The 12,383-nt window shown below is 36.4% G+C and overlaps 1 protein-coding gene across 12 annotated transcripts in view; it reads left to right on the top strand.

The window, feature by feature from the left end:
• The first annotated feature begins 934 nt into the window (after positions 1 to 934).
• The window catches only part of LOC144963222 (cytochrome P450 2U1-like), a 31,045-nt gene continuing 19,596 nt past the window's right edge, over positions 935 to 12,383 (top strand). The window contains exons 1-2 of one of the 12 annotated variants that reach the window (XM_078897050.1): positions 7,271 to 7,461; positions 12,008 to 12,199. The gene's annotated coding sequence lies outside the window, so the exon portion shown is untranslated. Of the gene's footprint in view, positions 1,061 to 1,577; positions 1,709 to 7,270; positions 7,475 to 11,478; positions 12,200 to 12,383 lie in introns of those variants that run through there. The other 11 variants (XM_078897053.1, XM_078897055.1, XM_078897047.1 and 8 more) reach the window with 11 other exon arrangements.

The following is a 12,383-nucleotide window of genomic DNA, read 5'->3' as shown; positions in this document are numbered from 1 at the left end:
TAGACCACTTAAATCGCAAAATATCAACCAAACGTGCTCAAAACGCTTTACAGGGGGTCCCTAGCTAAAAGGAACACTTAAGTAGGACGAAATATGGCGCCTATTAGGCGATATTACATTTTTTCTCCGACAGAGACAAGGCTGTTAACGACCAGGTACCCATTTTATACCTGAGTACTGTGAGAGAATGTGGGTAACAAGTGAACCCATTGGTTGAACTATTGAATACAACTCACGATTTGGTGTCTTTTATTACCAAAGACTTGTCTGAGCGAGGGCGACTGTCATACCTCAAGACCACAAGAGAGAGAGAGAGAGAGAGAGAGAGAGAGAGAGAGAGAGAGAGAGAGAATGTGTGTGTGTGTGTGTGTGAGAGAGAGAGAGAGAAAGTGTGCGTGTGTGTGTGAGAGAGAGAGAGAGAGAGAGAAAGAAAGAGATAGATAGATAGATAGATAGAGAGAGAGAGAGAGAGAGATGATAGATAGATAGATAGATAGATAGATAGATAGAGAGAGAGAGAGAGAGAGAGAGAGAGGGGGGGGGGGGGGGGTTAACGACAACATCGAGCAACCATTCAAGTTTAAAGGCAACAACAGGTGAAAACAATTTCTATATGCTATAATATAAATGATATGAGGTGAGAGACAAAGAATCGCTATAAAGAGACTTTGATATCAACATATCAAACGGATAGATTAATATTAAAAATATTACATTACAACATGACAATGTTTCGGGCTTAAACCCTATTTGTATGACAACAGCTGTAGAAGGGTGTTAAACCGAAACGTAAGACGACATGGTGTCAAGTGATATCAGTTCTATCCAGCTCCGCCTTAGGCACGATTTCTGACGTCACCAGTGTCAAGTGTCAAGACATTCATTTTTTTTTAACGGAGCTATAATATTTTGACGTGCCATGCCTTCTCTTTCCACTTTATAGACGGAATGAAATTGACGTCACTCAGGTCTTTGTTTCAAACCAAACTCATGTAACACACAGTCCTGACGATGGCTGATTAGGCATGAAACATCGATGTAGACTGACTCCAACATTGTGGTAAATATTAAAATAATAATTCGCTCTATTGCTACATCCGAGCACAATCGTACCATATTTGTATCAAACACGATTCAATATATATATATATATATATATATATATATAAATATATATATATATATATATTAATGGCAGGGACCATTTTACATATGAATACAGTGATAGAATATGAGTAAACAGCCTTTCCAAGGACTCAACTATGCGCCGCTCAGAGCGAGGCTCGAACCCAGGACCTTCAGATCCGAAAGCAAGTGTCATACCACAATAACCCATACCCGCACATAATATAATATTATACCAGTTCTGGTATCAGGACTTCGATTTCAAGATGTTTTATTTTTCAAATGAATTAAAGAGATTTATTTATTTCCTCGGTTAGAACCAAAAATTCGTAATATTCCGACATTTTAGTAGTAGTTGGCATTTTTACAATGTGACTCATTCGCAGTGGGATCTCCTGACACAGAATTTTGAATGTGTTTGTCTTTTTACCTACAGCTATCTATAATCTTACACAGTTTATGTGTTTTCTTTGTGTGGACTTGGATGACACATTATCTTTACATGAATGTGTCAGTGCTGGATATAATAGTATATATTTGAATAGGACCTGGTTTATCATCAACAACATCGAATTCGCAACATGTAAGCCATTCATTTTGTAATGATAATAATAATGATAATGATAATGATAATAATAATTATAATAATAATGATAATGATAATAATATAATAATAATAATAATAATAATAATAATAATAATGATAATAATAAAAATGATAATAATAATCATAGTAATAATAATTAATAATAATAATAATAATAATAATAATAATAATAATAATAATAATAATAATAATAATAATAATAATAATAATAATAATAATAATTTTAAAAAATAATAATAATATTAATGATAATATTAATATTAATTCCACCCAGCAGTGATTGGGTAGCTGGCTCTGTTAGATCTGGTGGAAAGTGCTTTTTCATAGACTAGCGTCCTGTCCATAGGGTAGCAAGCAATAGCTATTGTTCATTGGCCTGGTGGTATGGAAGGATTACTTTTTTTTACTGAATGATATGAATATTCATTTTTATAGCTTCATGTAACAGAGAAGACATAGTTTGCTATAACTATTAATAGATATTATGGAGATAAGATTGTTGTTGAATCGCTTTACTTGGATAAAGATTTCACATTCTTAAACAACCAACCAAAAAAAAAAAAAAATTTAAAAAAAAAATCCCCAAAGAAATACGGAATGATAACAGAGTAAAATGTAAATATTTTGGATATAAAACAAGCTGGCTCTCGGATGGGGAAAGCGAGTGTTTTGCCATCCGCGTTTATGAGTAAGTCTCATAAACGTGGATGGCAAAAAACAATAACAAAGATCCGAGTGACGTCAACTTCGAACTATCTTTAGACATTATGCACTTGGCAAGAAGCTCGCAAAATTGCCATCCGGAAGTATAAAGGACCAACCGTAGCCATCGTTTACATATATAGCCTGACACAAGAACCCTCTTGGACTCAAGGAAACAAGTTATTTCATTGGTTGAGCTATTGAATACAACTCACGATTTGTTTTCTTTTGTGGCAAAAGACTGGCATTTCGACGTCGTTTTTTTGGTCAGTGTTAGGTTATAACTTTACGATGGCTACGGATAAACACACAAATCTATGTGCAACCATGAACTTTTATAGTCTGGTTAATACAGTTTAGTGTGAATTACTCATAAACGCGGGTGGCAAAAAATAATAACAAAGACCCGAGTGACGTCAACTTCATTCTATCTATAAACCTTCAAGGTTACCTTCAGAGTTTTGTCTGTTGGTCTGTCATATTTTCGGATGGCCATGTTGTGGGTTTCTTAGACATACAAGCGCACAGCATCTATAGATAGTATGCACCTGGCTTAGAAGTTCACAACATTGCCATCCGGAAGTATAACGGACCAACACACAAAACTATGTGTAACCATGAACTTTTATAGACTGGTTAATACAGTCCAGTGAGAATTACTCATAAACGCGGATGGCAAAAACAATAACAAAGACTCGATTGACGTCAACTTCATTCTATCTTTAGATAGTATGCACCTGGCTTAGAAGTTCACAACGTTGCCATCCGGAAGTATAACGGACCAACACACAAAACTATGTGTAACCATGAACTTTTATAGACTGGTTAATACAGTCCAGTGAGAATTACTCATAAACACGGATGGCAAAAACAATAACAAAAACTCGATTGACGTCAACTTCATTCTATCTATAGATAGTATGCACTTGGCTTAGAAGTACACAGCATTGCCATCCGGAAGTATAACGGACCAACACACAAAACTCGGTGTAACCATGAGCTTTTATAGTCTGGATAATCCAGTTAAGTGAGAATTACTCATAAACACGGATGGCAAAAACAATAACAAAAACTCGATTGACGTCAACTTCATTCTATCTATAGAAAATGTAGCTTCAATGAAGCTATTGATATCTTAGTTTTCCTTTCTAAATCTTGGCAAGAGACATTTTGTATCGACAACACCTGCCAACTTTGTGTATTTTGTATGAGATCAGTCAGCAAACACAAGATAACACGCACACATAAATCACGTTTATTCTTTCATTCACAAATAAAACAATAAATACTCACCTCAACAAAGAGAAGAAATTTAGCCAAATATTTATAAGTTCGAAATGAAATGTTATAAATAGAACGAAGATGGCGTAACTCGTGTCTTTGTTTTTCCTTTTTGCCTTCTACGTTTATGAGTAATGGGAGCGATCTATAGATAGTATGCAGATGACGTCACTCAGACCTTTGTTATTGTTTTTGCCATCCGCGTTTGTGAGTTGTCCTCACTAAACTGTATTAACCAGACTATAAAAGTTCATGGTTAAACAGAGTTTGTGTGTTGGTCCGCTATACTTCCGGATGGCAATGTTGTGAACTCCTTGGCCAAGCGCATTCGATCTATATTCATGTTTTTGTTCCATCTCGTCATCAATCACATGATTTGTAACTGTAAAACGATTGGACATTTCTCAATAAATGTAAACACATTGCGTTGTTTATGAAAGTTGTAAACATACACATGTGTCAAACTGAACAAAATGACCAATCGTGATATTAGATACTCTCAGACTGTGAACACTTTTCACTATATAGGTCATTTTGAGCACACTTTACAATGTGACCAATGACCTCGAGCACATGGAAATGTTATATAGATCATGCCCATTCTCACAAAATTGTATTAACCAGAATATAAACGTTCAAGGTTACAAAATAGTTTGTGTGTTGCTCCGTTATACTTCCGGATGGCGATGTTGTGAGCTTCTTAGCCAAGCGCATACTATCTATACGCTCGAAATGAAATGTTAGTCTTTTCATTCCACCCTTAACGATGAATCCGACATTATTAATACACTGTACAGCTATATGGTCTAGTGGTAAGACACTCTCTTTCGGATCGGAAGGTCTTGGGTTCGAGCCTCGCTCAGCGCATTGTTGAGTCCTTGGTAAAGGCTCTTTACTCACATTCTCTCACTGTACTCACGTGTAAAATGAGTACCTGGCCGTTAACAGCATTGTGTTCTGCCCGGAAAAAATTATAATATCGCCTAACATGCGTCATGTCCCGTCCTAAATGTTAAGTGTTGCTGTTGGCCTTGTAAAGCGCTTTGAGCACATTTAGAGGATATTGCGCTATATAAAAGCTCAATTAAAAAAACAATGGCATTTTATCTCGTATAATTATTATAATAATTCTTTGATATAGCTCCAGTATCCACAAATAGCGCTCAGAGGTGCTTTAGAATAGTTTTTTTCTTTGATATTACACAAGTTTATTCATTTGACTACGAAATCACAATAACAGTCACACATATCTCTTGTTTGAAGTTCACATAGAATCACGAAAAGCAGAATGAAAAAGATTGGTTTTTAAATGCCGTTTGAATACTGGTAGACTTTCACATTGGCGGGTTTTAGGTGGTAAAGAATTCCATATGATTGGAGCCGAAAATGCAAAACCACGCCCAGCAAACTTTGTTCTTGGGATGTTTTTCTCCATTAAAGAAGAACTGGCGGATCGCAGAGATCGAGTTGGTTTAAATTCTCTCACAAGACATTCAAGATATTCAAGTGATGTATGGTGAAGGCAATGGGAGCGATCTTTATTCATGTTTTCGTCTCACCTAGTCATCAATCACATTATCTGTTGCTTTACAACGATTGGACATTTCTCAATGTATCTGAACACACTACCTTGTTTATAAAAGTTGTAAACATACCATGGACGTTTCGGGTATCTCCTTTATCAACACAACACAATGAATGATCATTCATCGTGTTTTGTTGATAAAGGGGAAACCCGAAACGTCCACATAATCTATTTTCGTTCAATAACTAGATGCTTACAATTCAATACTTATCGTTATTATTTTCCTTCGAGCTAAAAGCAGCAACATTTTCATTATTCCAAAGTATGGCAGGGGGTCCCGATAGCTCAGTTGATAGAGCACTCGCTTCATACGCAAAGGAACCAAAATCGATCCCGGGTGAAGTCGAGATTTTGTTCTGACCCCCCCCCCCCCCCCCCATGTCCACCCAGCAGTGAATGGGTAGCTGAGTCTGTTAGATTTGACGGAAAGTATTTTCCGATAGACCAGCGTCCTATCAAAAGGATAGCAAGCAATTGCTATTATAGCGTTTCACGCTACAGATAAACTCCGGCTCCATGGGCCCAATGGCTCTGAAGGACTAATTTTTTATATATATTTTAAAGCATGGCTGTAAATATTCATTGCCACACGCCACCGGTGGAGAAAATACCTTTATGGTACCTTATGTGTTCAGTCTTCGACAAGGGTGTGTTCCTGTATGTAATGGTCCAATGACCCCGGATTATATTAACCCGAGACAAAAAAAATAATAATAATATATAGAGACATGAAACTTAGGGTGTCTTTCCGTATGTGGGTTTTGAATGTCAAATCGGTAAATATGACATTTATGTATTGAAGGTATCCGTTTAAATAGAATACAACACAATTTTTGCCCGCTAGAGAATTTGGTGAGAGGTAATTACCTAACTGAATATTGATAGAATGAATTTGACGTCACTCAGGTCTTTGTTATTGTTTTTTTTTTTGCCATCCGCGTTTATGAGTAATTCTCACTTAACTGTATTAACCAGACTATAAAAGTTCATGGTTACACAGAGTTCTGTGTGTTGGTCCGTTATACTTCCGGATTGGTAATGTTGTGAGTTTCTTAGCCAGCGCATAGTATATGTAGATAGTATGCGCTTGGCTAAGAAGGTCCCAACATTGCCATCCGGAAACATAACGGACCAACAAAGACAACTCTGTGTAACATTGAAAGTTTATAGTCTAGTTAATACATTTAGTGAGAATCACTCATAAACGTGGATGGCAAAAAAAAAAAGACCAGAGTGACGCCAACTTCATTCTACCTATAGATACGATGCGCTTGGCCAAGGAGTTCACAACATTGCCATCCGGAAGTATAACGGACCAACACACAAACTCTGTGTAACCATGAACTTTTATAGTCTGGTTAATACAGTTTAGTGAGAACAACTCATAAACGTGGATGGCAAAAAACAGTAGCAAAGACCAGAGTGACGCCAACTTCATTCTACCTATATAAAGCTGCGAAAATCCGTGCCAAATTTCAATTGTATTACATAATATAGATAGTATGCGCTTGGCTAAGTAGCTCATAACATTGCCATCCGGAAGTATAACGGACCAACACACAAAACTGTGTGTATCCATGAACATTTATAGTCGGGTTAATACAGTTCAGTGAGCATTACTCATAAACGCGGATGGCAAAAAAAAAACAATAACAAAGACCTGAGTGGCATGGTCTTCGAACTATCGATAGATAGAATGCGCTTGGCCAAGGAGTTCACAACATTGCCATCCGGAAGTATAACGGACCAACACACAAACTCTGTGTAACCATGAACTTTTATAGTCTGTTTAATACAGTTAAGTGAGCATTACTCATAAACACGGATGGCAAAAAAAAAACCAAAAAAAAAAAAAAACAATAACCAAGACCTGAGTGGCGTGAAATTCGAACTATATATAAACAATAATATGAGCGTGAGGATGTTTACCGACTTGACACGACCTGACATTTCTAGATATACGCATCGTCTACTATTCAAAGCCAATAGCTACTTCAGAAGTGTCGCGTCTCTATACGTTTGTCTTGGATATCCGTATATATACGAGATATAATGTTCATGTTAAACACAGTTCATTTTTGTAGCTTTATCATGCTATTGATATCTTGATATCTTCTCGGGACGTTGTGAATGAACAATTCTTTGTAACGGATAAATAAATGTGTGTTCTAAAGGTTTGAAATTTTATCTCACTGAATACGTTTTAAATTTTGAATTTGAAACTTTTAGGGGTGACGTGTACATTATGCAGGTCTGACACCCAAACTCAATTATGGGCCTAGATTAACGTTGTTGTAATGGACATTATTTTGCGTCATTTTGTTGTTGTTGAGATTCTCATTACAGCAATGAGCCCATAATTAATTGGATTATCAGACCTGCAAATAAGTTCTATCTTTAGAAGGAACGAAATTGACGTCATTCAGCTCTTTGTTATTGTTTTTAGCCAGCCATTTTATGAGTAGTTCTCACTAAATTATATCAATCAACGCACATAGGGTGGCGGATGTTGTGAGTATTCTGGCGAATTGCATAGCATAAATAGGTCATATTTAATTTATCTTTAAAATTTATTTTTTTACCTTCCTTATGTCCATTAATTTTCACAGAAAAAATAATCTGTATTGTTTTTTTGTTGTTTTGTTTTTGTTTTTAAATCCCTAACACTCGTGTTGTTTTTCGTAGAGATATACTGTACTGCGCTTAAAGACAAAAATAGCGAACGCCATCCGTCAGTTAGAACAATTGTGCTAATAAAAAAGAATAAAAGAGAAAAGATGGTTTTAAAACACTTCCATACACATCAACATTCATACGTGATATATGCAAACACACATGATGATATACACACACATACTCATATTAATGCTATATGATTAGTTGACATACTCACAACATCCGCCTGCCGGATATAAACGTACCAACACACAAAACTGTGTGTAACTGAAAAGTTTATAGTCTGATAGTGAGAACTACTCATAAAAATGGCTGACTAAAAACAATAGGAAAGAGCTTAGTGATGTCAATTTCGTTCCTTCTATAGATAGTATGCGCTTGGCTGAGAAGCTCATAACATTGCCATCCGTTAGTATAACATACCAACACACAAAACTGTGTGTAACCTTGAACGTTTATAGATAGTATGCACTTGGCTAAGAAGTTCACAACATTGCCATCCGGAAATATAACGGACCAACACACAAAACTAGGTGTACCCTTACTTGAACGTTTATAGTCTGTTACTTGAACGTTTATAGTCTGGTTAATACAGTTTAGTGGACATTTCTGAACAAATGTAAACACACTGCTTTGTTTTTATGAAAATTGTAAACATACCCATGTGTCAAGCTGAACACAGTGACCAATCGTAATGCTTTATAGTTCAAAATCTCTGAACACTTTTCACTATGTAGGTCACTTTGAGCACGTTTTGCAATGTGACCAATGACCTCGAGCACATGGAAAATTAATATAGATCATGCCCATTGGTAAAACCCGTGAAAGTGCACTCTATTCTGCACATCAAAGAACATTGTCGAAGTTGTTTGGGCCCAATAAAATCCACAGTCTTTCTTCCAAATGCTAATGCTGCTTTGTGGTCTCGTATTTCGATACTCGCTTTCGGATCGGAATATCCTAGGTTCGAGGTTAAGTGCTTGGAAATGACTCTTTACACACATTCTTTCACCGTACTCAGGTGTAAAATGAGTACCTGGCCGTTAACAGCGTTGTCTCTGTCGGAAAAATTGTAATATCGCCTAACAGACGTCAACATATCGTACTACATGTTACGTGTTGCTGTTTGTCAGAGACCCCTTTGTAATCAGCTTTAAGCACGTTTAGTGGATATTGCTCTATATAAAAGATCAAGATTTTTATTTTTTCTTTATCTTTTTGTTTTTTTGTTGTTGTTTTTTTGTTGTTGTAAAGGCCGATGACTTAGGATTTTCAAACATGGATAACTCGAATTTTCCAGTTACACACCTCATAGAAGAAGATGTTTGGATTAACAAGCTTTAACTGTACATCTCCATCTTAAATCAGCGATCAATCCACCCAAAGGTTTAAGAGCACATTTTAACAGCTGGTAGTTGGTAGTTGGTAGTTGGTAGTTTGTAGTTGACATTTACACCAAGTTCTCTGCCACACTCTGAAAAAAACAAAACAAAACACGAACTAAAACTTTTGGCCAGGAAACTCGTCCTTCAAATATCGATCGATTAAAATGACCTTCATTTTGGCAAAAACTCTCAAGCCTGGGACTTCGCGAAGTGTGAATTGTGTAATATTTTTATGTTTTAATTTCTTGCCAGGTATCGATATTTGAAGGTCGAGTTTTCTGGCCCAAATTTTGAATACGAATTTCTTTTTAATCCAGAGAACGGCAGTTCTCTCCTCTTGATCTGTTTGTTTACCTTGGTAACATGCCATGGATTCCGATCTTTGCGTATAAAAATAGATGAAATATCTTATACCCAGACACATTTAACAACCATCCAGTCATAGCCAAACTGTTTCCCATGCTTGGCTTGTATGCAAGTCGATCGAAAGAGAGCGAGGTAGTGCGGATGCTTGACAATAATATATAAATAGGGCGAGTGAGACGCTCGAGTGAGACTTGGGTTCGAACCCCGGTCGCCATCAACTACGGGATTATAATGTATTGATGCTATGTGTTTAGATAAATACTCATAATACCCACCAGACGGATATAACATACCAACACACCAAATCTTTGTGTAACCTTTTAAACATTTTAATAGTCTGATTGATTGATACAATAATTTAATGAGAACTGCTCATAAAAATGGCTGGCTAAAAACAACAACAAGAAGCTGAGTGACATCAATTTCGTTCCTTCTATTAACCAGGAGATTTTTGTCCAATCAAAACATAGAATTTGTGACACACCTTCACACGTGCTCGGACAAGCATGGTTGGTTGTTTATAAACAATAATGTGAATGAAATCTGCCTTTCTCTGATCATTGTTATTGTTTTTATACCGCCAAATAGATAGAATGCGCTTGGCCAAGGAGTTCACAACATTGCCATCCGGAAGAATAACGGACGAACACACAAACTCTGTGTAACCATGAACTTTTCTAGTCTGGTTAATACAGTTTAGTGAGAACAACTCACAAACGCGGATGGCAAAAACAATAACAAAGGCCTGAGTGACGTCATCTGCATACTATCTATAGATGACGATCTTGTTATCACACGATTTCCTCGATCAGATTATTAACGCTTAAGTCTACACATAGTTTTCTGTGTTGGTTCATTGATCAAGCGGTAGAACAGTGGGTAGCTTATTAAGACACATACCATCAATAGTAAAACCTGTGTAGTTTGCTATGTCGACCAATCACTGCAATACGATTCAGTAGTCTGATGTCACGCCACTCGGCAACGGCGGACATCTTGGTTCTAAACAAAGAAAATCATTACTTTTTATTCTTCAAGCTGGCTAGAACTTTTCATATGCCTTGTGATCAGAATGTGTAAAAGTCAAAACGTGATCAAATTTATGTGTTTTTTATCCCTCTGGATACGCTTTTATGCTCGACGGAGAAATATTTCATACGGGCGTCCGCCATTATTCCGATAGTTTAGAGCCAGCGTTACTAAGTTACATGCGTCATTAGGAAGGAAGTGACGTTAGGACTATTGAATCCTATTGTTTACATTATGACGACTGTCCGAGATGCGTTGTTATCTAAATGTCTATTTTCTGTAAGGAGTGGAAATCAAAATGGGTCATTCAAAAATAGCATGTAGAATGGTTTTCCGTGGCTAGCAGTCAATATAGAGAAAATTTGCCTTCTTTGTTTCAATTGTGTTTTATTCGGAGACGGGGGAAATAAATTAGCAAGTCGTTCAAATAATCAGGCGAGATTTGAATTTCAAACTGACATAGCCGACTGAGTGGTAAGTTATAATGCTTTATCATAATAATAGGGATGTTCTATAGATAGTATGCAGATGACGTCACTCAGGCCTTTGTTATTGTTTTTGCCATCCGCGTTTGTGAGTTGTTCTCACTAAACTGTATGAACCAGACTATAAAAGTTCATGGTTACACAGAGTTTGTGTGTTGGTCCGTTATACTTCCGAATGGCAATGTTGTGAACTCCTTGGCCAAGCGCATTGTATCTATATAACCTTCTTGTTTACAGCATTGCCGTTTAAAAAAAAAAGAACACAGTGTGTGATATTTGCATAACACTGCACATACTGTGTTTTTAAATACAACAGTAGATGCAGATACTGTAGATAGAACGAAGTCGACGTCACTCGAGTCTTTGTTATTGTTTTTTGCCATCCACGTTTATGAGTAATTCTTACTAAACTGTATTATCCAGACTATGAAAGCGAAAGGTTACACATAGTTTTGCATGTTGGTCCGTTATACTTCCGAATGGCAATGCTGTGACCTTCTTAGCCAAGCGCACACTCTCTTTATCGCACATTTCTCCAAAGTTACGAAATGTTGTGTCGTGATTTTTTGCATGCGGGCTAAGATATATTTTAAGTGACATTACTAATTTTGAACACCGCGAGTGATAGACCAAACACTTTTCTCACAAGGCCCAAATCCTTTGATCTTTTCATCGTTTGCAATAAAATATGACTCAATCTTTATAATGTTTACATTAATGGTGTTTTGATATTCTCTTTCCCGTGGATAAAATATTCACAACAAAGTTCCATTCTGTGGCGTTGCTTAGCAAATAATTTTGGGTTGTTTGAAATAGTGTTTGAAATAGTTTTACACAATATATAATTTAAACAGTACTTAACAGTGTTGAAAAATGCGCACAGCGTTCATTATTTATCTCTTCCCTGTTGGACAACGGACATTATGTGATAGATTCGACGACACAAGCAGCCCGTGAGGTGCGTATACATTTTTAGACAAAGTCAATTATGTTAATAAAAAAAAAAACAACAACAACAAAAACAAAAAAACAAAAAAAAAATAAAAAACCAAAAAACAAAACAGAGGAGAAATGTCTTTCACAAAGACATAATCCCCGACCAACTGTTAAGCAAGAGCAACTCATAAAGGTCTCAGAAAACC

This window comes from Berghia stephanieae, chromosome 1 (genome assembly GCF_034508935.2).
Source record: "Berghia stephanieae isolate SIO BIC M18660-M18661 chromosome 1, UCSD_Bste_1.3, whole genome shotgun sequence".
Classification (NCBI taxonomy): domain Eukaryota; kingdom Metazoa; phylum Mollusca; class Gastropoda; order Nudibranchia; family Aeolidiidae; genus Berghia; species Berghia stephanieae.
Note: the sequence above shows the minus strand (reverse complement) of the source record. Positions and strands in the feature narration are given on the sequence as shown.